This window comes from Struthio camelus, chromosome 2, assembly GCF_040807025.1.
Source record: "Struthio camelus isolate bStrCam1 chromosome 2, bStrCam1.hap1, whole genome shotgun sequence".
Lineage (NCBI taxonomy): Eukaryota > Metazoa > Chordata > Aves > Struthioniformes > Struthionidae > Struthio > Struthio camelus.
Genome location: NC_090943.1, coordinates 26621939 through 26634495, shown reverse-complemented (window position 1 = coordinate 26634495; position 12557 = coordinate 26621939). Strand labels below are relative to the sequence as shown.

General features: G+C 40.2%; 1 protein-coding gene across 7 annotated transcripts in view; it reads right to left on the bottom strand.

Annotated features, from left to right (window-relative positions):
• Nucleotides 1-887: 887 nt before the first annotated feature.
• CDK14 (cyclin dependent kinase 14) overlaps nucleotides 888-12557 on the bottom strand; it is a 325653-nt gene continuing 313983 nt past the window's right edge. For all 7 annotated transcript variants that reach the window (XM_068934789.1, XM_068934786.1, XM_068934785.1 and 4 more), the window contains one exon: nucleotides 888-5213. The gene's annotated coding sequence lies outside the window, so the exon portion shown is untranslated. The remainder of the gene's footprint in view (nucleotides 5214-12557) is intronic.

Genomic DNA, 12557 nt, shown 5'->3' with positions numbered 1-12557 from the left:
CCAGACCAAAACGATGGTAAAAAACAACAAATTCCTATAGACTCCTGCATTTGCTAAAACAGCATATTCTGCCATTTCAGTCAGATATTCTAATCAGATCTGTGTAAGCATCATTGATTTAACTCTCACCGTCTAAAATAGGTCCTAGCGAGATGGGAACCAAAAAAGCTAGAAGCAGTGGAAAGGAGGGAAAAATACTGAAGGCACCTATTAATGATACTCACTGTGAGTGAGCGCTTGCCTATCTAATGCTAAACCACACAAATAAATGAGTTAAGAACCAAAGCAGCAGACACTTACTGATTAAGGTAAATGCAAATTATAAAGAGACATAAATCAGGCTCCCATATCTAAGTTGTGAAAAATGCATAATGCTTGTTTTGCATAATTTTCCACTAGAATTTTCTGGTTCTTATTTCATGAGAATTTGTAATAAACCAGAGTTTATTCTCCCTATGACAACATATCTAAATCAGGCCTGTGTTTTTTTTTTTTTTTTTTTTTGGACAGAAAACTGGCCCATCTACCACTGTAATTAAATCCCAGTGTACCATAAACGGGTCCTCTGTCAAGCATAAAACAAAATGGAAAGAGACACCAAATAACTAACGTACTAACTAGTGCAGGCAGAAAGGCACTATGTGTAGAACTGTGCCCTGTGTAGCCAGTACTGCCTTGCAGCTTTGATTATACACTCATGTGCTTGGCTGAATCAGTGCCTAATCTTTTCGACTAATTACTGTCTAGTGCCTGCCTGCTTCTAAGTACTTTGCATTCCTTAAAAATCTGTTGTTTACAACCATTCCCTTGTTCATTTTCCAGAGAACAAAAAATAAAGGCTTAATCCCCTGGGTTAGGTCTATACCACATATATAAAGGAGAAGAGAGATTCTGCTACACTTTATTCAATATGATGTTACAGGAAAACAACAGTTACAGCTGACAAACCATTACATCTTTCATAATACAGACAAATTACAAGGTGTAACAAATAATGCAACATTTATTTTACTGTACTGCTTACTATGCTGTTCTTCTGAAGTATATATATATTTATATATTTTTAATTACATTAACATTGTTTTCGTGTACCAGCCCTCCCCCCTTTATTTGTTAAAAAAAGAACACTTCTTAGTGCACCATACAAAAATCCATATGGAAGCTGGCAAGCGGGGATTTTGTATGCAGCACCATTGAAACGCATTTTGAGGGATGGGAATTATTAGTGCATCCCTTACTTTGAGATTTTTTTTTTTTTGCTTATGTGAAAAATGCAAGGCAGTAACATACAGTCAGTCCACCTAAATGCTGGTAGGGGAGAGTATTGTTATGCTCAGTAATGCAACATAATTCTATTTATATGGGGTGCCAGCATTTTGCTCCCCAGTCTGTACAGCCTAAACATGTTATATAACAAAGATTACAAAACCAATAATATTCACAGATGAGTATTTTGTATATGAGCATACCAGAGCATTGACTACACATTCAGTTGTGTGCACTTACACAGAGCACACAGGGATTATGTTACCCACTGGCCCACAGGAAATTTTTTATCGTGACTTCCTTCCACAGGAGTCTGAAGTCCAAGGACCCCTGTTCACCAAAGAGAAAACAAAAACCTCAGTGCCTCTGTCTACTGCAGATTGAATTTTCAGTGTTGTGTGGACTGATTTATTATCCTAAAAGACGGCTTTGTTTAAAACCGGTAGTAACAGTTAAAAGGACCCAACCAGTGGGGATACTATGCAGTAACATGAGGCTGATGCTGCCAGAATGTCCTGAGGAGCGTGGTGCCCACTGGGAGGGATGAGAGCTGATCTGAACCCAGCGGGAGTGGGGACTAAGCCATCTCCAGCTGGCTGACTTGTAAAGTCAGGTTTTGTGAACTTGAGAGAAATCCCCGTATCACACAGACCATCTCTATCGCCATCCGCCCTTCCCCAGTCACTTAACATTAGAAATCACGGAGTTGGAGCATGCCCTCCCACTTTTATCTGCCTCCTGCACCTGCTGCCCTGTGGCTGCTCTTCCCTCTCTCAGCAAAGCCACATTCCCTCCACATCCCCTCCGCATTATCGGGAAGAATCTGCTGGAGCCCAGCCACATGGCAAGAAAACGAAAGTTGTGCTGCTGCCGGCTATCGACACTGAGTGAACCCTACAGTTTCTCGAGGACTGTGCCCCAGAGACTGCTGGTCACTTAAGCCAACTTTTGACTGTTGACCTAATGAAAGAAGGTATGAAATTGTGCATTCCCAGCACCCGCAGCACGTCTGGAAGGCCAGGTGGTGTCTTCTTGTCCCTTTGGAGATCCTGTGTAGAACTGATCTAGGAAGGATGAGAGGAAAAGAGGGGAACGCTACTGATTTTTGATGGAGCTGTCAGAAGAACACTGGCAGGGCAAAAGTCCATTCAGCAGCACCGAGAATAGCTGTGGAGACCAACACTGCTTCTCCAAGATGCTGGAGAAGTGGGCGAGCTATTGAGGGGCCTAACTGACAGGTGTCGCATCAGGCTAATGAGGCAGGTAAGGGCTCTTCTGGAAGGAGAAGGAAGAAAATAAGGCTGTACAGTCAGCCCCCTGGACAAAGGAGCTTCTACTTTCTCAAAAAATGTGAGGCTTCCCAGTAGCTTTCATGATCTGGAGGTGTATTCTGCAACCAGCACCAGCTTGCAGAGGCTGGGTCCCCTCTGCGTGGAGAGCCCCCGCAGGAGAAGAGCACTCCCCACTCCCACAGGCAGCCTTGGCGGCCTCCAAGGAGGTGCATAAGTCATTGGGCTCATTTTCAGAGATCCTGGTCTCTCCTTAACTGATTGATAGCTGAGATAACCCTGCTACCTTTGAAAATGAAGTTACTATTTAGGAATCTTGATATTTATGCACTTTCCTTCAGGCAACTGAGTTGAAGATTTTTGGACCAACTTTCATTATTTCAGTGATTGCTTAAAAATGGGAATGGGGCAGAGAAAATAATCTCACACGCACGTGTACACACACACCCACACACCCACACACACACACACACACCCACACCCACACACCCACCCACACACCCACACACCCACACCCCCACACCCCTTAAGCAAACACTGTACATGATTCACTGTGGATAGTAGTGTGCTAGGCTTGTGGGAACAGTTGAGGAATTACTCTCTGTATTAAACCTTCAGATCTTTTGTTGAGCAGCATAATTGCTTGCCTCCCAATTTAAGCTGCCAAAATAGATGTGTCTATGAAACTACCCTTATATTCCTCATTGAAATCTTTGTTACATTTTCAAAAATTCTTCAGATTTTTGCAGCAATTTTTTTTTTCTAAAAATAGCTAATTTTAATCATCAAACTGCACACGATTTAAGTAGCAAAGATAATGTATAAAAGACTTTTCTCTTACAAAAAAAAGAATCATGAAACCTAAACAAACCACGTCTAAGGCAGTTTTAGTGTGTGATAAATTCAAAAGTTCAGTGGTCAGTTTTTTCCCCTCATAAACACAGGGGAAAAACTGCAGTAAGTTCTAAATAGGATTGTGACTGAAAGTGGCTTTCAGATGGCTTTTACCAGATCCTGAAACAGAGATGTCATTGGGGAAAACTGTGTTTTAATGGCTGTGCAAATATTGAGAATATTTCCACGGTTCAACTCTTTGAAAGCGTAGACTCATATCCTAGTTCTTTAAGAGGCCTTTCATAGCTACTTGAGCATTCAAGGATTTGCCTTATTGGGTGTTCTTTTCTTATTAAACACTGCTGGAGTTTAATAAGATGGCAGTAGTGCAAATCCTTTCCCTCTCCTTTTAAACACTGAATGCTAACCGAAGTGTTACCACACTTCTTAAAAATGTAATTCAATGCATCCAGCGAGCAAAGGATGTCAAATTTATGTGTAGAATAATATTGCCTAGCAAGCGTTTCTGTCCAAGCAGGACTATAACTCAAGAGTGGTTTTTGCGCCGTACCCCATTCTCTCTGAATGCAAAGCATTGTATGTGATCAGGGCAGTTTTATTACACCCCCGAACGCAACGTTCTCCCCAACCCAAATGTAGCAGGGGCTTTCTTCCTTTAAACCACACGACTTCCTTGCTTGCAAAGCTTGCCATCACTCATTCAGAAAAGCTATTTAAAGACACAGTATCTGGTAGTGTCTTCCAATCGGATCAGAATACCTATGGAAAATAACTTGAAAGGTGCTGTGGTGTGGAACAGCAAACAATTTAGGATAAGCAAAATTCTCCATTTTGCTTTGAAAGAGGCAAAGTAACACAGCTAGATTTAATCGCTCATTCGGTGAAACTTTTTCTGCACCTTAGCGTCCGCCTTGAATTAAACAGAACCGTTTCACCATCTCTTTGTTTTCTTTGCAAGAAAACATTCCAAAAGGTAAACAGTGTGAGGAAAAACAGAGAGATGTAGCCAAGACCCATAAACCAAAGAAATAGTCTTAAAGGGAATAAAAGCATAAAGAATTCATCGTGTATCTGCTAGCTCAGTACATCTCATCATTTTTGCTGTGTGTTTCTCACAGGCCTATTTTGACAACTGGCATGCTACATAGCCTAAGCAGAGTAACCAAATTCAGAGTATTGAAGTACACATGCAATTATTGCCATTTTTTTATAATGGATATGAGTGGTCTAAAGAGATAATGAAAAACGAAACAACCCAACAATACTTTAGGAATAGTTGCAAGGTGCTATCTATAATTGTCAGCCAATCTGAAACGTTGGGCTTGCTCTGGCAGAAATAATCTTCCTATTGGTTGCAAAATATGCACAACTCCCAAAGAAAACACACATTCCTTTATACCACTGTTGGCTTTTTGTATAGTCATTACCAAAGAAGTGTGAACACCAAATATGTTGTCTTAATGTATTTAAGACGTTGCTGGTGAAAGCATAAAAATCTTTACAAAGATGCAGCGTGGCAGTGGAAAATCAAACAAAATCAAACACAAAAGACTGAAAGATTACATGCCATGTATCAGTACGCAAAAGCTTAATCTTCACATAGTTCTCTGAAATCACAAGGTATCCAAATGCGTGCAAGGTTTTAAATAAATTGCAGGGAAAAAAACAGGGTCTTGCCAGCTTCAATTTTCTTTCGAATGAAATCCACCATAGAAAAAGAAAGGAAACAGGCCACGGTTCCTTCCTGGTGTTGGCCTCCTCATTAGGTTTTTGTTTCCCTCCTCCAAACTGGTAAATTTAATCCTGTAAGGAAACAATATAAGTTATAATACACCTCATGACTTGCTTTTTTCAGTGATTTTTAACCTGTTAAAAAAGTAGCTTAGTCCAAAGCCAGTTATGAGGACACCAACAAAGGACAGACATCCAAAGCACATTTGCTGGCACAGCTCGAGGCATTTACAAGCGCTTCTTGTCCCTTTGCTCATGGAGTCCTTAGTGAACACTTTTGCAGCAATGCTTGGGACTAGTTCAAGAAAAGTTTTCCTGCGCTTTGCTCTCCAAGAGTTATTTAAGGGTACCTTGGAGTAAGTCACAAATACTTCTGTAAACACAACCTGGTTATGGAGCTGCTTGGTACACACTGCATGTGAAAACATTCGCCTTTATTTGTGTGTTTTTCTATTAATATACAGAAATAAAACAACTCTCCTTTAACATATAAGAAGTTTTATAATTAATGTATTTAGTTCTTAAATAAATGTCCAAGTAGCTTTCTGTGCTAAGTAATAAAGGGAGACTTCTTTTTTTCTGATGATTCTGAGAAATTCTGAGATTTTCTAACATTCAAAATATATTTGTTTTACAGCATTTTTCAAGACCAAAGATTTAGAACTACAGACCTCTTACATTCTAAAATGTTGCAGGAACAGAGTCAGATATAGAGCAATTTTAGCATTTAAGAAAGAAAGCACTTAAAAATAAATATTAATTGAGCATAGAACTGGTTTGTATTAGCATATCCTAAAACTATTTCAGTCAAACTGGATGCAGGTGCCAGTGAATTTAGTCTAGCCCTCATTTCAAAAGCAGGAGAAAAACAAGGCATCCGCTCTGATCTGCAGCTTCAAGCATCAAATTTGAATTGTGGCTTTCATAAAAACAGCCTAACATCTATACAACATCTAACTTTCATAATTTCCAGGGTTCCTGCCGTGGTTCCTTGAGAGCTCTTGTTCTGCCCTTTAAGCACCAGAATACATGAACTGCATTAACAAAAGCTTGTTCTTAATGATGCACAGCAGCTTCTCAGGCCTTCTTGGAGCTTAGTCTACCACCTCTTGAGTCCTGCTTGCGTTGTTTCTTAATCACGTTTGGCGTTTGCGTGGAATGTCTATTCCACATGACAGTCCCACTTTCCTCTGGAGTTTGCCTGAAGCCCCAGTAAATCTTGTTTCAGGGAATGCATTAGAATTGACTCATTTAGTTTACCTTTCCATAAACGTAAAAGGAAAAAGAAAGTGTGGAACACACAGAAATTCAGAAATGCTTAAGTGGTGAAACATTCTTGACAATATCTCCCAAGTTCCCCTTCCTTAAAACAAACACTTTTTAGGGATGACCCTGTTAGTGCCTCTTCCTTCTAAAGAAGTAACTAAAATCCCCAAGCTCCTTTTTCAATGTTGAGCTTGCATGTTACCACCCTGCCACCCGCACTACAGGTGTGGAAGCCTCATCTGCCCAGCCCCAGAACAGCTGGCCTGATTTAAGGCCAAGCTCAAATTGCTGGACTTCCATCCAGCACCTGGCATAAGCAACAGGTACACAAAGGACAGGTGACAAAATGATCTGGATAACAGACAAAGACAGTTTTCCCGAGAGTTACCAAATTAGTCAGATTTGAGAATATGCCCACATTAAAAATTATATTAATGATATAGAACTTTTCCTTTCTATCACTGGGCCTCAGAGCAATTTCCAAAGGAGGTCAGCATCACACCTCTTTCGGGGATGTGCTAGAATTTTCCAGTGAGAAAATTACATTTTCTGTCTTCAGTTTTGGCTCTGCATGCAAAGCTGTTTACGTCTTCTCCAGGGCAGGGTCCAAGCCTATGAGATGATGAATATCTTCATGAGAAGTTTGGCATTTTCAGAATCAAGCCCCATAACGTTACAAGCTTCCTTAGAAATGAAGAAATGGGCAGCTGCCACCACATAACATGGGGAAAAAAATCTTAGCATATTGGCAACCATGGCCAGAGTCAACACAGACCAAGGGCAGAACACAGTGGGCTAAGAAAGGAGAGAGCCAAAGTTATAAATGTGCATGGAAGATTGCCGAATCCCGCTTGTTTTCCTGCTCTGGCTCAGTGTAAGGCAGCTGGCAATTCTGTGATTGCAACTCTAACATCTTCAGCTCTGCCGGGGTCTGACATGCCATCGCTACAGCTGAGGCCACTGCTTTCCGGTGTAGCTGACCATCTGTGGGACAGTAAGATGGGCAGCGCAGCTCTCACCACCTCTGACTGCCTGCATGTTACACATGAAAAGTTTTAGACTAGAACAGACAATAAACTTGCTGGAATAAAAGTGATTTTGTGAGAAATTTCCAAGATGGCTCTGGCTGGGGAAAGCTAGAAGACATAGTGAGAGCAGAATTACCAAATGGCTGCCCGTAGTGTTCAAATCCACTGTGTTCAAATTCACTGTTCAAATCCACTGTCTGCCCCGTTCAGGAACCAGGTGTGCACCAAGGTCTCCCGCTGCTCAGACCAGCGCCCTGATGGCCAGGATGTTCTGCAGCAGAATCCCTCATTTGGGCTGCTGAGACAATTCCACTCGGTATAAAATCCTCACGTGATCCCTGGACGTCCGGTGGCTAGGACACTCCCTAGGACTATATAAGGCTTGCATTTGAGTCCCTTACGCACTAAATATTTATTGCTGATTCAAAGTGGAGTGACTAGCTGAAATCCCTTCCCTCTACCTCAGCGTGCCCTAGTAGTTAAAGGCCTTCTCTTGGGAAATGGGAAACAGGGGTTTTAACACCCTCTGGCAGCAGAAGGCATTCAGCATGGATATGCCATTTCTGAGATGACCATTGCACTCATTGGGCTATGGGACAGAAGATCTCCTTCTCTTGGTTTTTAGGTTGTTTAAAAGGAAATTCATTGTGTCATCTCAAATAGCCACCTCCCCTAATTTGGAGGAAGAGGAGAGCGTCTATTTTTCCACAGCAGAAAAAACACAACAAAAGAAGTATGAAATTTTAGATTGGCATGAACCAATCTTTTTATTAAAAAAACAGTGTTTTTTCACTTTGGCTGTTGAACTGAAACATCAGTTGTTCACACAGTTAAGACCTGAGGCAGTTCCTGAAGGAGAGGTCTCCTTACAGGGCTGCAGTTCAGTTCCCTGGTGGCTTAGTATTCCACGCTCGCAGGTCTTTTAAAGATATATTTTAGAAATATCCTTGCCCGGAATTTAATACGTTTTCCTGATAATTCAAATCAAAGTTTTGCTTGGCGACTTGGCAGATTGTGTTTATGGCCTCTGGTCACAGCTTTGCTTATAAAAGCGTAAATTGTTAAATGGAACATTTACAACTTGTGATTTCCCAAGAGCAAAATAGCGTTCTTTCAGATCTCCTTGAAAAAAAAAAAGTATAACAGACTGCCTTAAAAGTGAATTTGTATTTTTTTCACCACAAGTTCAGTTAGTTTTGATTTTCACGATGTCTCTACTAAAACTAATAGAAGATTACACACAAGGTAATGATACGTTTGAAATATCAAGTGAGCAAATCAAGCAACTCAGTTGTATGTTCGTTATCTAGAGAAATCATTGGCTGCTTGCATCCTGTTTGTCATAGATCCCAAATGGGATAAAATAAAGTATCAGTCCACCTTAAAAATAGGCGAAGGCTAACTTTACAATGTGGTAGCTGTTGGTGTAACAGTGATTCCAGGAAGGGATACTAAAGCCTATAATTCAAATACTAGTCCTGCTCTCAAGACATGAGGCAGAGAAGGGTGACTAAAGGGCCCTGACGTCCAAAATATTTATTGTTAATTAATAAAAAGAAAGTCCTTTCCTTTAAAAATGCGTATCACCAATTCAATGCTCCTTTTGGCAGCATCAGCCTCGTTCTCTAGGTGCTTTTAATTTCTGTATAAATTATAAAATAGGGCGGAGCTGTCCTCCTGCAGCGTCCTTAGCGCGCAAAGCACATTCAATGCAGGCCTATTTATGTTGCAGCTGATTTGGCATTAATATTATTAGAGTGTTCATTCTACGACACCAGATTTTAAATAGAAATGTGAGTTGACAACCAGGAGTACTGTATTCTCTATGAGATGAAATGTAAGGGTTTTTAAGATCATCAACAATATCTTCTTTCTGCTTCTCCCTCCACCAGATATGCACACGCCACAGGTACTGCTCATCCTCTCTAGAACAGTATATTATTAACAGGTGATTTTTTTCCCCCACACCTTTTCTTCCTAGCTTTGTTAGAAAAATCACTTTAAAAAGGCAACCAAACATTATCGATACTATTTGTACTCAGAAAATATCTACATACAACTCGTTGCTATAAATATTAATTAATTGGTTCACCAATACCCATAATGCAACTTTATTTCGACCTACATGCCCTATGAACTAGATATTTTTTGGCTTCAATTTTCTTAAAACCAACTGTCAGCATCATGTGATGGAAGAGATGAAAAATGAAAATGAGCGTTCCTGCTGTGCAGGTGAGTGACCTGTGGGAGACAGCTCTGCCTGCTAGGATTTTTACACGTACCATCAGACGCAGACCAATTGATTAGATCATCTTATACCCGCCACCAACTAGGCTCAAGAGACTAATTAGAGAGAGTACTGCCTGCGCAGGCACCCCATTGACACCTAATTTGCTCAGCCAAAGCCTTTGGGGAGAATGTATTATCTCTGCAGCTGCACTTCATGCATTTCTGATTTGAGGCATAAGCAAGGAGTACTTCACACTTTTGAGCTAACTGAGTATATAAGCCCTTAAGTGCTAAATACAAGCAGACAAATTAAATCTGACCAGCCTCCCATAAATTCTTCTCCCCCTTCAAATACATGTATTGATATATATATGCACGCATACATATACATACATACACCCCTTATTTTATTATGTGTTTATAATACATGTGCACGAGCACAAACATGCACATAAGGTGCATGTATGAGTCTGCGCGTGGAATGAGTGCGTACAGACAAAATCATTTCTAAAAATACATGCTTTAAAATGTGGAATTGTTGCACGGTGTAAAGTGCTGTCTTTCTGAAGGAAGTTGTTTTTTTTCTTGAAACATAAAAGAAATGCAGTTGTTCTAATATATGAAAAATAAATGATCTGCACTATTGTTAGCTCAAGCTCTGCATTACTCCATGGACAAGGCTTGGTAGACTGCTGCCCGTTAAGTTTCTCCGCATATCTTCAGAGGTGTTAGCTCAAAGATGGGGTGACTATTTCAGTATATAGCCTACCTCAGTTGAAGGCATTTCTTTTATGGACTATATCTTGTTTGTGGTTTCCTGAGAAACACTGTTCAGTGGGCTATCTATAAGATTACTAAATCTGCTTTCTGCTAGGCTTCAGTTTTATCTAGTTACCTATGCCCCAAAATACACGAGAGAGGCAGAACTTAAGGCTGTGATTAAAAATTTATTAAAAATAAATTTGACACTAGAAAAACTACATTTTTTTCCGAACTGAGAAGGGTTAGAGAAAAATATTTTTTAGGATAGGCTTATATGTGATTCTTGGGTTCAAGTACTTTGTAACACACAAAAAAATGGTGGATTTGCATGACTTCTAAAATAGGACTGAAACAAAGTATCTTCTTCCCTATGATATGCCTATACACTAACTTTCATGAGTTTAATACACTAACTTTCATGAGTTTATTAAAGTTGAATTATTAAATCTATTTAATGTCAGCTTGTGCCAGAGCCTGTGTTGTCACGGTCAGTTTACAGTGTTAACTCAGCATTTTGCACTGCCCTAACTATATATTTTAAAAGCCTTAACTAAACGGGTGCAAGTTAGCTGTGTGACCCAAACATAGATGTAATCTCCTTTACCAAATACCATATGAATGTGACTTCCAGTCTTTTTCATAGGATGGAGCACAACTTTCAGAAAAAAATCCTCACCTTCCTCCCCTCATACAGGCCACATCTTTTCCAATTCAGTTTACATTTCTTTAGCAAAATTTTATTTAATTTAATGCTTAAATGAGAACTGTGGATTAGCTTGGTGACTGATGGCTGTTACTCATTCACAGAGCATGGTACTGTATGAGATACCTACACATTTTAATAATAACTACTACCAGTCTTTGAAAGTAAACCACATTTGACAAATATGTAACAAAACATTACTGATTAACTTTTTCCTGCTCTATTCTGCTCTGTCTTAGCTACTGCGTTTGCATTCTTATCCACACTGGACCTCCCAGACTCCAGCTCTGAGGCTGAATATTGCTGTGTATTCTTCTCCACAGGTCACGGTCTAACACATGACTCATAATATAGATTATATACAAACCTGTTACTGTTTTCAGAATTCCTCCTCCAGCAAAGACTTTTTGGCAAGAGGGACTTTGCCTCTGTGCAGAGCCCCTGACTCCAGACAAAAAGTAATCTGCGCACAAGGAGGTGTCTGCAAGGTCACGGGCGGGTTTTGTGGTGGGCAGGGGGCAATGACTCTAAAAGAAGCGAGTGCTAGACAAGGACTGTAAACTAGCCAAGAAATTAATCAGCAGCATAGTAACACAAACTTATGAATAAAACAATTTTATGAGTGCACATTAAAGAAAATTACATAATCCTATTAAAGGTGAGAGGTCCACGGTGCAGCAGATATGGGCCTGGGCATCACGAAACCAAGGTTTTGTCTTCGCTACTGAATGTTGCCTTAGGCAAGGCACTTTATCCCTCTGCTAGCTCTGCCTTGTCTGGGTTACGTTTCAGCCTCTGAGTTTAGACTGCCTAGCAAAATGAGTGCCCAATTTTAGCTGGAGCCCCCAACAGTTCAAAGTACATAAATTCAGTTAAAATTTAATAAAAATGCCATATTAAAACAGCTGCAAATTTTCGAGCTCATTGAAACCTTTAGTCGGACTGTGAGTTTTTCAAATTGGGCCTTTATGTATGAGAATAGTGCAAAAAGCCCGACAGTCGTCACCTGGAACATTGTGACCCTGCGCCTGACAGCCCGACGTGGGAGGTTGGTGCTGCAGAGCGTAGCCTTACCCTGAAATCAGACCCTAGCTGCTAAGCAGCATATATGCATATCAATAATCGCAAACCAACCATGCACACTTTGCACACAGATCTCCTCCAGATATTATAATGAATTCCTTCATAGTACATCTTGCTAGGAAAAAAGGACTGCAAGTCCTGATCCTCACTGTAATATTTTATTAACTATATTCACTTCCAATGATATTTGATAACATGATTGGCTTCACAGTTGATTTGAGGGTGTATCTTTAACTTTTGAGTGGCTGGGTAACTTCCAAATTAGTTTTCTCTGAGTCTTTCAGCAAAAAATTCTTTACTACCCTAGCTGCCCACAGCTGAATTTTTTTCTTTGAATTGAGAACA